General features: G+C 35.7%; 1 protein-coding gene and 1 long non-coding RNA gene across 6 annotated transcripts in view; one reads left to right on the top strand and one right to left on the bottom strand.

Moving 5' to 3' along the window:
• Positions 1-15960, top strand: part of LOC135225641 (uncharacterized) — a 463389-nt gene that overhangs the window by 311736 nt on the left and 135693 nt on the right. The window lies entirely within an intron of this gene.
• Positions 1-15960, bottom strand: part of LOC135225640 (uncharacterized) — a 265065-nt gene that overhangs the window by 244096 nt on the left and 5009 nt on the right. Inside the window, exon 1 of one of the 5 annotated variants that reach the window (XM_064264966.1) lies at positions 175-193. The exons of the other annotated variants lie outside the window; for them this stretch is intronic. The gene's annotated coding sequence lies outside the window, so the exon portion shown is untranslated. Of the gene's footprint in view, positions 1-174; positions 194-15960 lie in introns of those variants that run through there. 5 annotated transcript variants of the gene reach the window in all.

Genomic DNA, 15960 nt, shown 5'->3' on the forward strand with positions numbered 1-15960 from the left:
AAATTCCCGATTCTACTTTGTTATAAAAAAATATATTTGAAAACTGACAAAACATTGATATTGGTAACGGATGAATGAATATTGTGTGGTTAAAAGTAGACTGTTCAAAAAGCAATTTAAGAGTGAATCTACGTGTATAAACGAACAAAATCAATAATACCAATACTTACTTACTTCACAAGTAAAATCAGCCCCTGGAGGTTATTAAAATGAACGCAACCATTCCATACATTATTTTAGGAACAATGCGATAGTAATTCATGAAGCACTGTCGAACATTTTCATTATTCACTTCCCATCAGTTATTCATAAAACTTAAGTAGCGTCTCCGAAATCTTTTACACACTAAACGCTTAGAGGAAGTCGAATAGAAGATAATCGATTAAAAAAAAGAAAAAGAAACGTAATTGGTTCATTGAAAAAGTGACGTATGTCTGAGGCAATAAAATTTTAAACCCTTTGCGGCATAAGGCGTCAGCGGTCAGTCCCTGTCAGAAATGTGAAGGCTTTGAATATTCCTTCAGCTATGAAGATCAAACAAGTAAAAAAAGTTCGCCGAAGTTACATCGGCGGAATCGACTTCTCTGTCCTCAGCACGGCCCATTAAAAAAAAGAAAAAAAAAAAAACCTAGTCGTGACCCATGAAACTTAGCCACTGACCGGTGGTGGCCATTGTTGTTGGTACCCATAGCGCTGCCAGAAGTACGATTATGGCTAACTTTAACCTTAAAATTTTTTCAAAAACTACTTAGGCTTAGGGAGCTGCAATTGGTATGTTTGGTGATGGAAGGGTGAATGATCAACATACCAATTTGCAGCCCTCTAGCCTCAGTAGCTTTTAAGCTCTGAGGGCGGACGGACAGACGGACAAATCCAGCACAACAGTTCCCTTTTACAGAAAACAAAAAAAGGACATTGAGAAAGTGAGTCCATTATGCAAGAGCACCAGACGAGATGACGACATGACTGAGAGAGAGAGAGAGAGAGAGAGACAATAGAGGCAGAGAAATGAAGTATTTATGCTTGAGGTGTCGCCAGGTCTGGTTAGACTCTCACTCAGGTTACGGATATATTTATTATTTTTAAAGCTATTCAACAAAATATTTATATTCCTGTTTGGCTTTGTGTGTTATTGTCACAATTGTCGTTAATTTTTCTTGATCTTACCATTTTATTCTCATTTTTAGTTTTCTGTAAACGAAAACTATTGAGATGGTTATTTGTCTGTCCTATTGCACTTTTTCTGTCCGCCTACACAGCTTAATAAAAACTACTGGAGGCTAGAGTGCTGCAAATGGGTATGTTGATCATCGACCCCCCCAGTCATCAAGCATACCATCAAAATTGCAGCCCTCTAGCCTCAGCAGTTTTTATTTGATTTAAGGTTAAGATTAGCGTTAATCGTACGTCTGTCAACACTATAAGACTGTCCACCACCGGACCATGGCTGAAAGCGCCATGGGCCGAAGCTCATTCAGAAAACTCGATTGCCTCGGAGCATTTTTTACTAGTTATTTTCATTCTCATTTTCATTCTTTTCTTACTTTTATTATTATTATTATTATTATTATTATTATTATTATTATTATTATTATTATTATTATAATAATAGACCAAACTGATTACACACGTTAAAATAAATTAAATCTGGACGAACACAAACGCATAATTGACGAAGCTCAATCGGAAAGATAAATAATAACGAACAAAGATAACGATTCAATTCAGCCTCATTTTCCTTGGATGTCTTAGCATCCAGGTCAACCGTTACTCGTTAAACCGCGTCAATAATTCATCCTCCAGTACCAATGCAAAATTCACACGCGGATGATGAATCTTGTGACATCGCGAGGCCACCTTTGAAGATTCTCATCATCAAGTCTTCAGCTTGAGAATTTCAGACTCGTCACTGTGAAATTGCTGAGAATGACGTTTTGACATTATAATGCTCATAAACTTAGAACCGTACACACGCGCTCGCACACACACACACACACACATCATATATTATATATATATATATATATATATATATATATATATATATATATATATATATATATATATATACATATATATATATATATATATATATATATTATGATGTATGTATGTGTTATATATATATATATATTAATATATAATATTTATAATATATTATATATGTATATATGTGTGTGTGTGTATGTATGTATATATATATATATATATATATATATATATTATATATATATATATATATATATATATATATACGTGTGTGTGTTTTTGTATTTATTGTGGGTACTAAAGAAGGAATTATTAATTATATGAAAACAACGAAAAACACGTAATATAAATAAAATAGCATCAACAACACTGATGAAAACAAAATAAAAATTAATCTGTTGATTTTTATGCCAGACCTATATTTATTTCTGAAAACAAACAAAAAAATAAACCAGCCGCCCAGAAAAACCAATTGGGAGAAAGAAAACCCACTCGAAAATACATGAATCACAAAGACGAAAATAGAATGCCCTTGATTCCGATTATGAAATGCATAGCGATGATACGGCTAAGTGATTTATTCTTTTGATGTCGCAGACTCCAAACAAGGCATCGAGGAGCCTCGGAATTGATATGGCGAAGGAGAGAGAGAGAGAGAGAGAGAGAGAGAGAGAGGTTGCAGGAGCGATGGCCAGACGAGGAGAGTCAATATTAATCCGGTAAAAATACGAAGCGTCCCAGATAGCTGAGCGGAGAGAGAGCTTCGAGTTAAAGGAACGTTTTTGTTTTTCTTTTATACATCTCACCGAAAGCAGAGGAATCTAGATAAACTAAGGACGTTGATTTATCAAATATCTCGCCGAAAGCAAAGGAATCAATACAAATTACGACTAAAGTTGTTCCGGTGTAACTTGATACAAACTGAAAGGCGAAACGTAGGAATAAAGGATAATAACTGAACAGATATAGCTTCACACAAAAGGAGACTTATTTTCTCAAAAATTTCGCCAGTAACGAAGGCATAAAGATAAATTAAACCAAATTTATCATTTTGTTTTGCTATAACCTGGGATAAATTAAAAACGCGGGAATTTAAAATAAGAAATACGTTTACGTCAAAACATTTTTCACGCGAGGCAAATAAATAAACCGAATTTCAAAAAATACAAAGAAATAAAAAATGAAAAAAAAAAAACTTCTGAAACTATCTCGCAACGCCGTAAATAAGGAAAAGCAGGTAAAAGCAAAAAAACAAGCATAATATCGGGAGAGAAATACCTGAATTAATCAAACGCACACACCCCGACCACCCTTCCTTACCCCACCCCGACCCTTCCTCTCCAACATTCTGCTGCAAGCAAAATAATTCCATGGCAGGGTATGGCGAGCCTGCGTATGCTCTGGGCGTGATATCTCCCAGACAACGTCCATATCGCTCCTTGATTATATATTTATAATGCTGCCTCGATTATCAGGGAAAAAAGACCCCCCCCCAGTGAGGGGTGGGGAGGTGAATATACGTGATGAGTGCATGAGATTATAAAATATCGCTTCGCGTAATGCACTGCGGTTTGCTTTTCGTTCCTTTGGGCTTCCCGATGCATTATGTTTATTCTTTTTTTCTGATTAACTTGTGATTAGCTCTGGCAACATGGCTGCCCACAATCCCCACCCCCTCCCCGCTCCCACCCGTCTCACGCTAGCCCTATTCACCCACAGCTAGCCACCCCCCCCCGCCTCCCCCCCCCCCCTTTCCCCCCCCTCCCATCCCCTGCGCACACAGTCTGGTAGAGAGAGCAACATAGGAACGTAGAGATAGACAAAAATGAAATAGACATGTATATAAACAGAGACGTGTAATTTTTTTTTATAATTATCTTGACAAAGAAAAGGCAATAAGTAATCAAACGTGTGGAAATGTAAAGAAAATGGGCTGTTTTCCTCCCGAATTACTTTCCTGACAATAATTATAATTATCAGGAGAAAGTGGAGCCAAACAAACAAACGTACGTACATACACACATTTACGCGTAAGGAGTACATACAGACAAAATTAAATCATTATCCACTTTTGCTTTGTAAATGAAATACGAGGGAATTAGCGCGGTTATGGTTTACTTATGATAACTATATTAACACCTTAAAATTATCTCAAAAAAGTAAACATTCATATATTAGCCAGGCCAAGCTCTGTCGGTCAACAACCCAAGCCCGGATAAATAGGGAGGGTTCGAGTCAGGAGGCTCATCAAAAACAGCTACCCCGGCTAGAGATTGAGCTGAGAAGTGGACAAATAAGACTAATAGATACAGACTCGAAATTGTATAGATAAATGAATAAGTAAATAATATGTCCGGTAAGCCGTCGATTCTTGAGCGATTGTGTGTATGTATATCGAATCTGCATTGGCGTGTGCCAGTTTGCATGCAAATAAATTAAATGATTACGTCTTGCTTTTTATTACTTAAGGTTTTACATTAATTGGACAGTAATAGAAATCTGGTATCTTTTGCTATAAAAAAAATATAGTTTTACGTCACTAAATTAGCAAGGAATAGCAAACATCTAAAAGTCTAAAAGGCAACTGAAGATAATTGCCTTTATTTAATAATTTATGTATATATTTTCTTTGGTAATTAAACCAAAGTAGCCACCTGAAATATAAGTTTTGTAATACTGATATTACAAGAGGAAGGAAAAATAATTACACAAATGAGTGAATAAATTGAATGTAATACATTGGTGCATATGAGAGGTATGCTGAAGGCAAAGGTAAATAAATGTATGAAAAAAATCCACAACAGTGCGTTATCTGGGAACTTAAGTAAATAAAGATACAGTTCATTTCACGGGTACGTAATACATATCAGGTTACAGAAAAATGTCACTGTCATATAATACATGAGTAACAATACCGATAAGATGATTTGTGACTCAAGGGATGAAAACGTCAAAAGAACATGTTAGATTATCCCCACAGAGCTGACGAATCTATTCGGATATGAATAAAATGGATAAAGGAATTAATTAGATATATCTAATTCTCAAGTTAAATATTCTTTAGAAATAAATGAATATAATTTTTTTTGAGTGATAGTATTAACATAAATATGGAAGCAATAAACCTAACATTTTGCAAAATAGAATCTGCTTTTTATATACGGGCATATACAGGACACAACACATGCCGAGATAAAAGAGACAACAGTCACTTAAATAAAGATATGGCTGCTCGGTGATGGCATTTGTTTCTCCGGTGGAAGAACGTCATAAAAGAACCTCTTGATGGTTTTGTGAGATATTTCCTATGGAATGCACGCATGTCAGGGCAGGCCGTGTGCAATGCATATCTCTTTTAATATAAAGGCAACTGTGAAGTTAATGGAATGTTCTGTTGCTAATTGCGAAACGTATTTATACTCGTGTATGTGTGTGTGTGTGTGTAAGTACAGTGTACACACAAACACACACACACACACACAGCGTAGATCAGAACCTCTGTCAACATGCAATAAATGTAGAGGAAAATCGGACAGTGCACTGGAAGAGACGGGTTATGCTGGGGGGGGGGGGGGGGGGGGGGGGGGGGGGGGGGGGGGGGGGCGGGGGGGGGGGGGGGGGGGGGGGGGGGGGCATGGGTGGGAGGGATATAAAGATATATATGCTTCCATTCACCCGGAAAATACCATACGAAAGGTCACATAAATATCATGCATGTGCAATGCACCAGCCCGGAAATAAGAGTCTGGGGAAGAAGGAATTATTCCTGGCAAGTCACACACATAAAGATTCCTAGTTTTTCAGGGATGAATTCTTCCATTATGGCGAGTTTATTCCCCCCCGTCGCTTCCGTGACGTTACGTATCGAGGGTATAATTTGCCCTGCGTCTTCATATGCGATTTTCTGTTTGACTAAATTAAAATTGGTTTCGCAAGCTCCGCTAAAGCTCTCGAGATTGCGTCCTGAAAGTCAGAGGAGGAAAATGTATTTAAATGTATGTCAGATGAAGATTCACGAGTACTTATCAGTTTTGATGTATTTCATATCCTCGTGTGTAAATTTATTTATAATATACATGGTAAAGGTAAATAACAAGTGGACCATTCTTCCGAGATTAAAAAAATTCAAGTGACCAAAGCTTCAGGTTACACAAGGGATATATATATATTGATCAAGGTAGGGGGGTCATACTGGTTACATATATCGAAAGGTCCATCTCTCGAGACTGAATTATTTACCTAGAAAAAATTATTCTTGCACTTGTCTGAGAAGTTGGGTATATATTATCAGGGCTACAAAGATAATAATAATAATAATGATAAAATCTCTTTATTGTGTCGCTAAAAAAAAATTTGCATTTTAGCATAGGGTCAAGGATAAATTATTGTTGCATGATTATGAAATCTGGGTAGTAAAAGCTCTGACTACGTTAAACCTTATACAAAAACTACAGTTTGACAAAACGAAAAATAAACTATATAAAAGCAATTAATATAATTTTATGAGATTTACTGTTATTAAAGAAACCTTAATTATTTCCTAAAATAATTTTCATTGTTATATATGGAAAGGTATTCAAGGCAACGCAATACACAAAACTTGTCCTGTTTATTTTTTTGTATGAAAATATGTTATGCCTTAATTTACTGTAAAGTAATCAGTGGCCTTCCAGCCAGAAACATTTGATTACAGATGAGGAATCGATGTGATAATGTGCTTGCATACCGACTGACATTAGCTACACTTGCTTACGTAAATCACACGATTAATCCCTAAGGACTTTCCGAAGAAAACATTATAAAGCTGTTTTAAAGAAATGAAGATTTCGCTTAGTTAAGTCACATTTCACAGGAAATGCAAGGTAACATACGACTGCAAAAGCCACTCTGAAACTGCTTATTCGTATTGGAAGTAATATTTGGAAAATGATAAGTTCGACGTCATATAAAAAAAAATTCTGAAAGCCTCGATGACGATAACGGAGAGACGATTTTAATATGAAAAAAAAAAATACTTTGGATCATGTGCGTCTGGCAATATCACCAGTCATACTACTGAAAAAAAAAAAACATTCTAGGTAAGATAAACTGTAAAGATTTCAAACACGATTCTGATCATAACAGCAGAGGAAAATCTGCACATTGCAACTAGACTACGTTAAATGCAGACCCGACCAATTATGCGGAGCGATACTGAAGTTGCGCAATTGCAAATACTCTTTCAGGGGATATGAGAAAAATCCCAGCTGTTAATGGACCGACTTTTACTTTTGCGCTGAATTTTACTTTCCACTTCTTTTTTTTATTGTATGATTCGTCCCTTTAAAGAAGTAACATTGCAACGATTTGACCTGAAAGCAATAAACGCAATTGGAGCCTCATATTATGAAGTATGAAGTTATTTCTATATTTAAATGAAGTTGTCAGTCCTTTGGGTATCAGATGTTTCTTGTTAACGAATGAGAAAGGTTACCGCAACGGGTAAGGAATCAAACTACTCGAAATATGAGCGAAATAGGGACATGTAACTAAGCCGAGGTCAATAACGTCCACGGTAACGTACACGAAGCGCCTCAGTGGCGTGGTCGGTCTGGTGTTGGCGTACCACCTCGGTGGCCGCGAGTTCGATTCTCGGGCATTCCACTGAAGGGTTAGAGATGTGTATTTCTGGTGACAGAATTTCACTCTCGACGTGGTTCGGAAGTCACGTAAAGCTGTTGGTCCCGTTGCTGAATAACCACTGGTTCCATGCAACGTTTGAAAACCATCCAAACAAACAATGACGTACACGAGTCATTAACCTTAACATCAGTCTGATAATTACGAAACTGGTAGAGTAAATTACCTATAACAATCTCAGTTACGTTTTATACCTCATTTCTACGTAGTGTAAGTTACTCTTCGGTTGATATGATAGGAAGTAAAAGAATATTTACATAGGAAAGAATGTTGTCATCTTCGCATAGTATATACTGATATGATATTCGCATATTTCAAATTGGACTACTATTTGCATAGAGGAGGTTAGTGGAACTGTCTATTGCAAAGGTCAGGGATAGTCGAACTATCTATTGCACAGGAACGTTATAATTATTTTCAGGATATCATACCTTGACATATCATAAGTTGAATTAATCTCTGCAGATGATATGATGACCTAGTAGTCCCGAAGGACAAACGACCGAGTCATTTGATTCCTGATTCGATCATATCCAACATTTAATCTGCTCGCTGCTGACCGAAGCATTCAGCATCGTGAGCGAAACATTCCGTATCGTCATACTGAAGACTGTAGGAAATATTAATCTTTTTCATAAGTCTTCGCAAAAAGAGAGCGATGCGTAGAGAGAAGGAAAGGGGGGGGGGGGGAATAAGGGAGAGAGTGGATAGAAGAGAGAGAGGCGAACGAGAGAGAGAGAGAGAGAGAGAGAGAGAGAGAGAGAGAGAGAGAGAGAGAGAGAAATTATTATCGTATGATATCGGTTGCTTCTAGCAAAACCAGTTTTTTTTTCTAATTACACCGTGTCACGAAATGTTGCCATGAATTATTTATTCCCTCGAAATATAATTCATACCACTTATCACTATTGACTTAGTTCGTAGTTACTGTGTTTAATTTCCCGTCTTAATTTCCTGTTTGTGATTATATATTTCTTTATGACTGCAATTTATAATTATGATGACTGAGGTTGATGGGAGTTGTAAACTGGTACGTTATTATATCAGAATTTCCATGATATTATCCCCTTTTGATTTCCACGATATTATCCCCTTTTAACTTAGCTTTATTGTTCCAGGATACACTAGAGCCAGTCGACCATCTAAGAAGGCGAGGAATACGTGTAGGAAAGAAATAAAAAAAATACAATACTGTATTTGGGAAAATGATTGAAATCGTCAAGAGCTACGATTCCTTCGTTTTCAAAAACTTCATTAATTCGAATGAAAAATGCTCGAATTTCTTAGACCTAAAACCTTATGATCTACCTATGATATAGGCCTAAAATCAAATAACCTAACCACCTTCTAAGCCTAAAACCTACGTGCACTTATATACGAAGCTAATATTTATTTCACGTCATATTGACTCAAGATGAGTTTTATCGATAATGTCATCATCCCCATATTGCATTGCAGATACGGGATTGGATCTCATATGAATACGAGGGTTGTGATGCGTAAAACCAAGGAGTTTATTGGATGTCACTTCCATTGTGAGAATTTCACAGGTGAATTCTTTCACCTTAAAGGACATCTGTCATGAATGTCTGAAGAATATCTTTAGTGTGTACATTCTCCAGGAGATGATTTGGCAAAATAATTGAATTTATTCAACTGTTCTTTAATTTCCAAATGCGTAAGCTTATCATTTTCTTTTTGATATTGGTTTAACTAAATTTACTTCTGTATCGTATAAAATATTTGTGGGTATTTCTGGTACTGTTTTAACCGAGGGGGACAATAATGAAAAAATCTACATAGACTTCAATATCATATAAAATATTTGTGTGTACTTTTGGTACTGTTTTAACCAAGGGGCATAATAATTAAAAATCTAAATAGACTTCTGTATCGTATAAAATATTTTTGGGTATTTTTGGTACTGTTCTAACCAAGGGGGCACAATAATGAAAAAACCAACTTAGACTTCTGTATCGTATAAGATATTTGTGGGTATTTTTAGTACGGTTTTAACCAAGGGGCACAATAATGAAAAAAAAATAATCTAAAAATTCATCCTTTTGAACAAAATTGCCCAAACCTTAATTACAATCTTAATGCTGAGATTTGCAGGCATTAATCAATCATGATTTCAATTCATGTGCTTTTCATATTGACAGATCGTCAAATCTCAAATTTCTCTCATAACTAATCTGAGATTAATGAATTTGGATCACTCGTTTAACCCTTCGTGGACTGGGGGTTTCAAAATTACCTAGCAGACTAATGGGGTCCACACGGACCCCATTCTTTTGAGTCAGATAAATACATTATGTATGAACTCAGAATTGCTAAAGTTTACATGTGTATTCTTCAGGCCTTTTATGATGAAACCCAATATCCTTTTTGTATATATTGTAAAAAAAATCCCAATTGTGTGTAAGAAAAAAAAACAGTGAAAAAATGCCTTTTTTTAACAAAATTACAATTATCCACAATTAAAAAAGTAAATATCAGCAATTAATGACAAAAAAGACATACAGGTTATTGTTTCAGGTTCTTATTGACGCAATGAAACTTACACATAAAGCAAACTTGATATGCAATCTTTACAAATAAAGTTACAATGTGCATCACACACTGGGTCACCACATTATGTGCACGATTTTTTTGTTTTTTTGTCCAGCTTCCTCGGTCACTTGGAACAACGCCTTTTCTTGGTTTCTTGGAGCTGGGTTGTAGAGGGTAGTGCTGTGTCTTCCTCACTCCTGAAGGCTTCTATACATTGAATCATATGCCTTGGGAAATTAGCTCGTAAATCTCTGAAACGCCGCTGGATCTGTGGCTTACAAAGCTGTTCAGCTAAGTCAGAGACAAAATTCCTGCCCTTTCGGTTTCCAGTATAGACATTAGAATTTTTTTCCCTGAAACATACAGCAGTTATATCCTGCAACATCAGTCATCCAGTAAAACATGACCAAAGGCCATCTATTGGTGATTCTTTTACATTCATAGTTCTTGACTAAGAGATCTAAGGTATCAACCCCACCTTTTGTTGCATTATAGTCCCAAATCATATCGGGTTTGAAAGGTTCATCTTCTTGTATCTTATTGTCATAATGCATTGTGCTCAGTAAAATTACTGCCTATTTGATCTTCGGGACATAGCTGCATATCATAAAATGGTAATCTTTGCTGAAGCCAAACTTTGTTAATTGCACTTTGCGATACCGCGATACTTGAAATGATAAGAGGTATTTACCGTTTATGTTTCCTAAGTGTTCCCAATAAATTATTTCAGAAATAATATTATGGAAAAATTATTTGATATGTAGATTAGGCAGAGTGTTCTAAGCTTAGAAAACACATAGTTTTTAGAATTCCACCAAAACAAAATAGAGAAGAATTAGAGACACGGAAGACCGATGGGGTCCCTACGGACCCCAGAGGTATATTTTTAGCTGTCATTCCATTAAAATTGATTATCCTAAGCTATTAACTCTTGTGAATATTCAGAAACCACTAATGATAAAATTAATCGCATATGGGTATTTTTTAGTAGATAGCAAAAGAGATATGTCATACCAAAGACTCACTGGGGGTCTCAGGGAGCCCACCAGTCCACGAAGGGTTAAGTCAGAATTCATATTCATAGTTTACACCCATAAGCGGAGTAATGCCATCAGTGCACCTCACGGGGTACACTGTGGGCATTAATAAAGTTTTTATTTTTTTATTTTTGCAGCGTCCCTTCGGCCCCCAGCTGCAACCCCTTTTCATTCCTTTTACTGTACCTCCATGTATCTTTCATCCATCTTCTTATCCACCCTTCCCTAACAGATTTTCCTCCTGTTACACACTTCACACCTTCGTACTCTCAATTTCCTTTCCAGCGCTGGATGATCTCGTAGCTCCCAGTGCTTGGCCTTTGGCCTAAATGCAGCATTCCATTCCATTCCCGTACATATTTTTCGCTCGTTTTCTTTGCCTTCTGGTTCATCCCGTTTTCTTTACTTGTTATGCTTCAAACTCCTCAGTTGACAGTGGTCTATAATTGTCCCCTGATGCATAGGACAGTTCCCTTTAAGCTACATTAAATTAATACTGTGATCGAGTCAATTGGGTTGTGGCGTAATCTCCAGTGAGCGATTACGCCCTCTGTTTAATGCGGATTCTGAAACTGGATACCACTCAATGCAATATGTGGACCGTTTCCCCCCCTTTATACTTTCATTTATTTTCGTGGTGGAAAAATGTCGTATTAGCACCTTGAATGTACCGTCGCTGAAGCGATGTCAAGCGGTTCGGATTCCACACTATACAGTAGGGCTTAGATCTCCGAGAGTTGAGTTTATAATTTATTGATGTAAAAAAGAAAAATAAATGTATTAAAAAGCGGAAATGTTTAAACTAACATCAGTTGATATTAAACATTAATCTCGAATATGTTTATTATCACTTAACGTCAAGTACCACGTTTAAAATATATTGCATAGTACACTTTCAAGCGAAAAAAAACACACACACCCACAAGAAACATTAAGAAGAAATATATTTGCAAAGACGTAGTGCAAAATACGTGAATACGTAAATTATTGCAAGATTTTCAACTTCAAGAACTTGTAAATATAAAATAAAGCGAATAAATATACCTACTCAAGGCTGACACCCGACGTATGCCATTAAGATCGATTTTAAATGTCTCAGACTTCGTACAAAATAAATTGATTTTGTTTTGTTTAAACTTGAGCGAAAAAGCAAAACAAAAAATAAAAATAATCGGATTTACTACAAAATACTTAAAGTATATGTTTAGAAAAGTAATAAATGTAAAATACACCTTGAAATTTTATACAGTGACTCAAAAGTTGCGCCCAAAAGCAAATAAACATCACATTTAGTATACAATACGTAAAGTATTATAATAAAAAACACAAATGTAAAATACACCATAAAATATAAAGTAATAAAGTGACCCAAGTTGAATCCAAGAGCATAAAAATCACCAGATTTAGTACAAAATATATGAAATATTCGCCCCCCCCAAAAAAAAAAAAATAATGAAATGTACACCGCGTTAAAATACAATGACTTAAACTTACTTCCAAAAGATGAACAACATAGATTTAGTAAAATAAATAAAAATAAGATAAAATTACAAAATATTCCGCCAAAATGGTGACTCAAAGTTGAGCCCAAATGCAAAACGACGAACGCGAAGATACGACAGACCATCACAGAGTCGATACCTGCAAACAGGGTGGTATAAATAATTAGCTTCTCTCTGGATATATTGGCGAATCTATAAATCACCTGGTTTTCAAAGCGTCCTTAGCGTCTTGACCGCCAGATGGAACTTCCCACATTATGTGAATAGGATGAAATGTCTGATTTTATAAATGCTAGTTCCGGAAATGTGTCAGTGATTACTACTAACTAACTAACTAACTAACTAGCAGCTGATCGTGAACAGAGAGAGAGAGAGAGAGAGAGAGAGAGAGAGAGATCAGTGATTACTACCAAATTTCTGCTCCTGATAGAAGAGAGAGAGTGAGAGAGAGAGCAGTGATTATTACCATTATTTCTGATCCTGAATTGAAGAAAGAGAGAGAGAGAGAGAGAGATGAGGAGAGAGAGAGATGACGAGAGTGAGAGAGAGAGAGAGAGATCAGTGATTACTACCAAATTTCTGCTCCTGAATAGAAGAGAGAGAGAGAGAGAGTTGGGTATGATGTCAGTGATTTTCAACGAATACTGTTCTTGAACAGAAAGGTAAAGGAGAGAGAGAGAGAGAGAGAGAGAGAGAGAGAGAGAGAGAGAGAGAGAGAGAGAGAGAGAGTTGGGTATGTAGCTGACCTTGAACAGAGAAGTAAAGAACAAAGAGAGAGAGAGAGAAAAAAAAAGATGAATACAACAGATATCTGTAAGGATCAAGACGAATAAAATAAGGCAGGACATAAATAAAAAATCTTGAAATATTAATACACAATTTTTAAAGCATTAAGATAACCATTATTACAGAGGTAATCTGAAGCACTAATGAAAATGAAGTGAAATCTGAATAAAAAAGAAATAAGATTATAGAAAGAACGATGACATGAAACCTGAAAAAAAAAAAGATGAAGAGGTCGACGGAAAAATGAGGGCAAAAAAATTGATAAACAACCGACAAATTTAAAGGCGTACATAGTTAGCCTGTCCGTTTATAGATGCGAAAATAGATGCAGGTTAAATTAGCATCTGGCGCCGTTTGATAAAGGTGCGTGCTGATGGGCATTCCATGTGCGTATTTATAAATATAATATTCTGCACGTGTTAAATGCCAAGAGGAAAGATTCTCGTGACTTTTACTCTATGGGTGTGTGTGTGTGTGTGTATACATAAATAGTATATATATACATATATTTGTATATATATATACTATATATATATATATATTATATATATGTATATATATATATATATACATGATATACATAAATAGTATTTTTATATATATATATATATATTATATATATATATATATATATATATAATATTATATATATATATGTATTTATATGTATATAGACATATACATAAATATATTTTTATATATGTAAATAAAGAAAGAGAAAGAAAAACAGAGAGAGAGAGAGAGAAATATATATTATTTTCCCCACACACACACACAAACGCAAATCCGACTGAGTCATATTTATATATATGTATCACCCAGTAGATATTTGCTGGCAGCGAATCGCCGTGACTCTCTATTCTGGGGGGAAGCGTTTGATGCGATATTTTAAATTTTCGCGAGATTTTTAATTTCGCGTCGCCCTTTTGGCCCTGTATTTTACGAGGGGCGTTTGTCTGTGTATATGAGAAAACTCTTTCTCTTTCTCTCTCTCTCGTCTGCTTATTGTTCGCGTTCATGCATGGTGTTTTTTTTATGGATTTATGCGGAATCCTCTCCGACTATCACACACCTAATCCCCGCCACCAACCCCCCCTCCCCAACTCACACAGCGATGCGATGCGAAATTTTCGCACATAACTGTGAGTTCAATGAAAGATAATTGCGTTTGAGCGTATGTGGATTTTTAGCGTAGCCGAATCAAAAATAAATGAAATGCGGGCGATTATGCGCTTCCCGTTCATGGGTTTACGAGAGTTTATCTAGATTTCAAAGGGCCGTGGGCATATTCATGTGGGGTGAGATTTATATATATTATTTATATTATATGTATAATATATATATATATATATATTATATATATAGATATATATATATATATATATATATATATATATATTATATATATATATATATATAAATATATATATATATATAGGATATTCCTAGATATATATATATAATATATAATATATGATATAGTATATATATATATTCGGTTTTTCCTCCCGAGTGGGATTGGGTTCCTCGTTGTTGACAACCTCCTAGTTCACAACAAATCCCTTTAGGATGAAGTCGCAAGCCCAGCCTATATCTTCTTTATCTTTCTGTAACTCTCTACAGTCGACTAACCACTAAGTGATGCCTCTTGGAGTATACTGACCAATGGCGACGCCTGAGATCCTAACCGCCAAATACCAACGTAAAAAAATAATCACCATCACTCCTAACCACCCTCTCCCCGGGGGGGAAGGGGCACCAGATACCAACATACAGATATAATCACCATATCTATTAATGTTCCTCTATGGAGAGATTCTTGGCCCTAATCATCTTCAATCACCCCTCTACATGGAGTAGTCTTATCTCACCTCTAATGAGAAGTCTCCCTTTTTTTCTGTTATGCTTCCATCAGACATTAAAAATCTCCCGCGTCATAAATTCATACTTTCGTTCCTATTTTGCTTTGCCCTCTAAAACTACTTTTAATGTTTCACTCAATCATTTACACTTATAGCTCTTCAGTCCACTTCACATTCTGCTCTGTAACTTCCATTATTATGTATTAAAGATTCCTCATTCAACTCCATGTACAAAGTAATCGTCATCTCTTCAAAATGTCTAGATATTTTGATCCGAAAGATAGCTCACGAGACCAAATTGTTGACAGCTTCTTCTTTAAAAGTATTATGAAGTTCTTAGTCTGCATTTTTTTGTTCCTGTCGATCGAGTAGTATTTCTGTATTGTTGTTCTTGCTCTTGTATCGGATAAAAAACATTCCATCAGTTCGCTGTTCCCAGTTTTAGAGTTACTTTTTCTTTTATTTCGTGAGCTATGGTTGATTTAACTCTTCAAAATCTCTTTGTTGATTGTCAGTCAATTCTGTTGCCTGTATTATCATTTTTATTCATTC

This window comes from Macrobrachium nipponense, chromosome 13 (genome assembly GCF_015104395.2).
Source record: "Macrobrachium nipponense isolate FS-2020 chromosome 13, ASM1510439v2, whole genome shotgun sequence".
NCBI lineage: Eukaryota > Metazoa > Arthropoda > Malacostraca > Decapoda > Palaemonidae > Macrobrachium > Macrobrachium nipponense.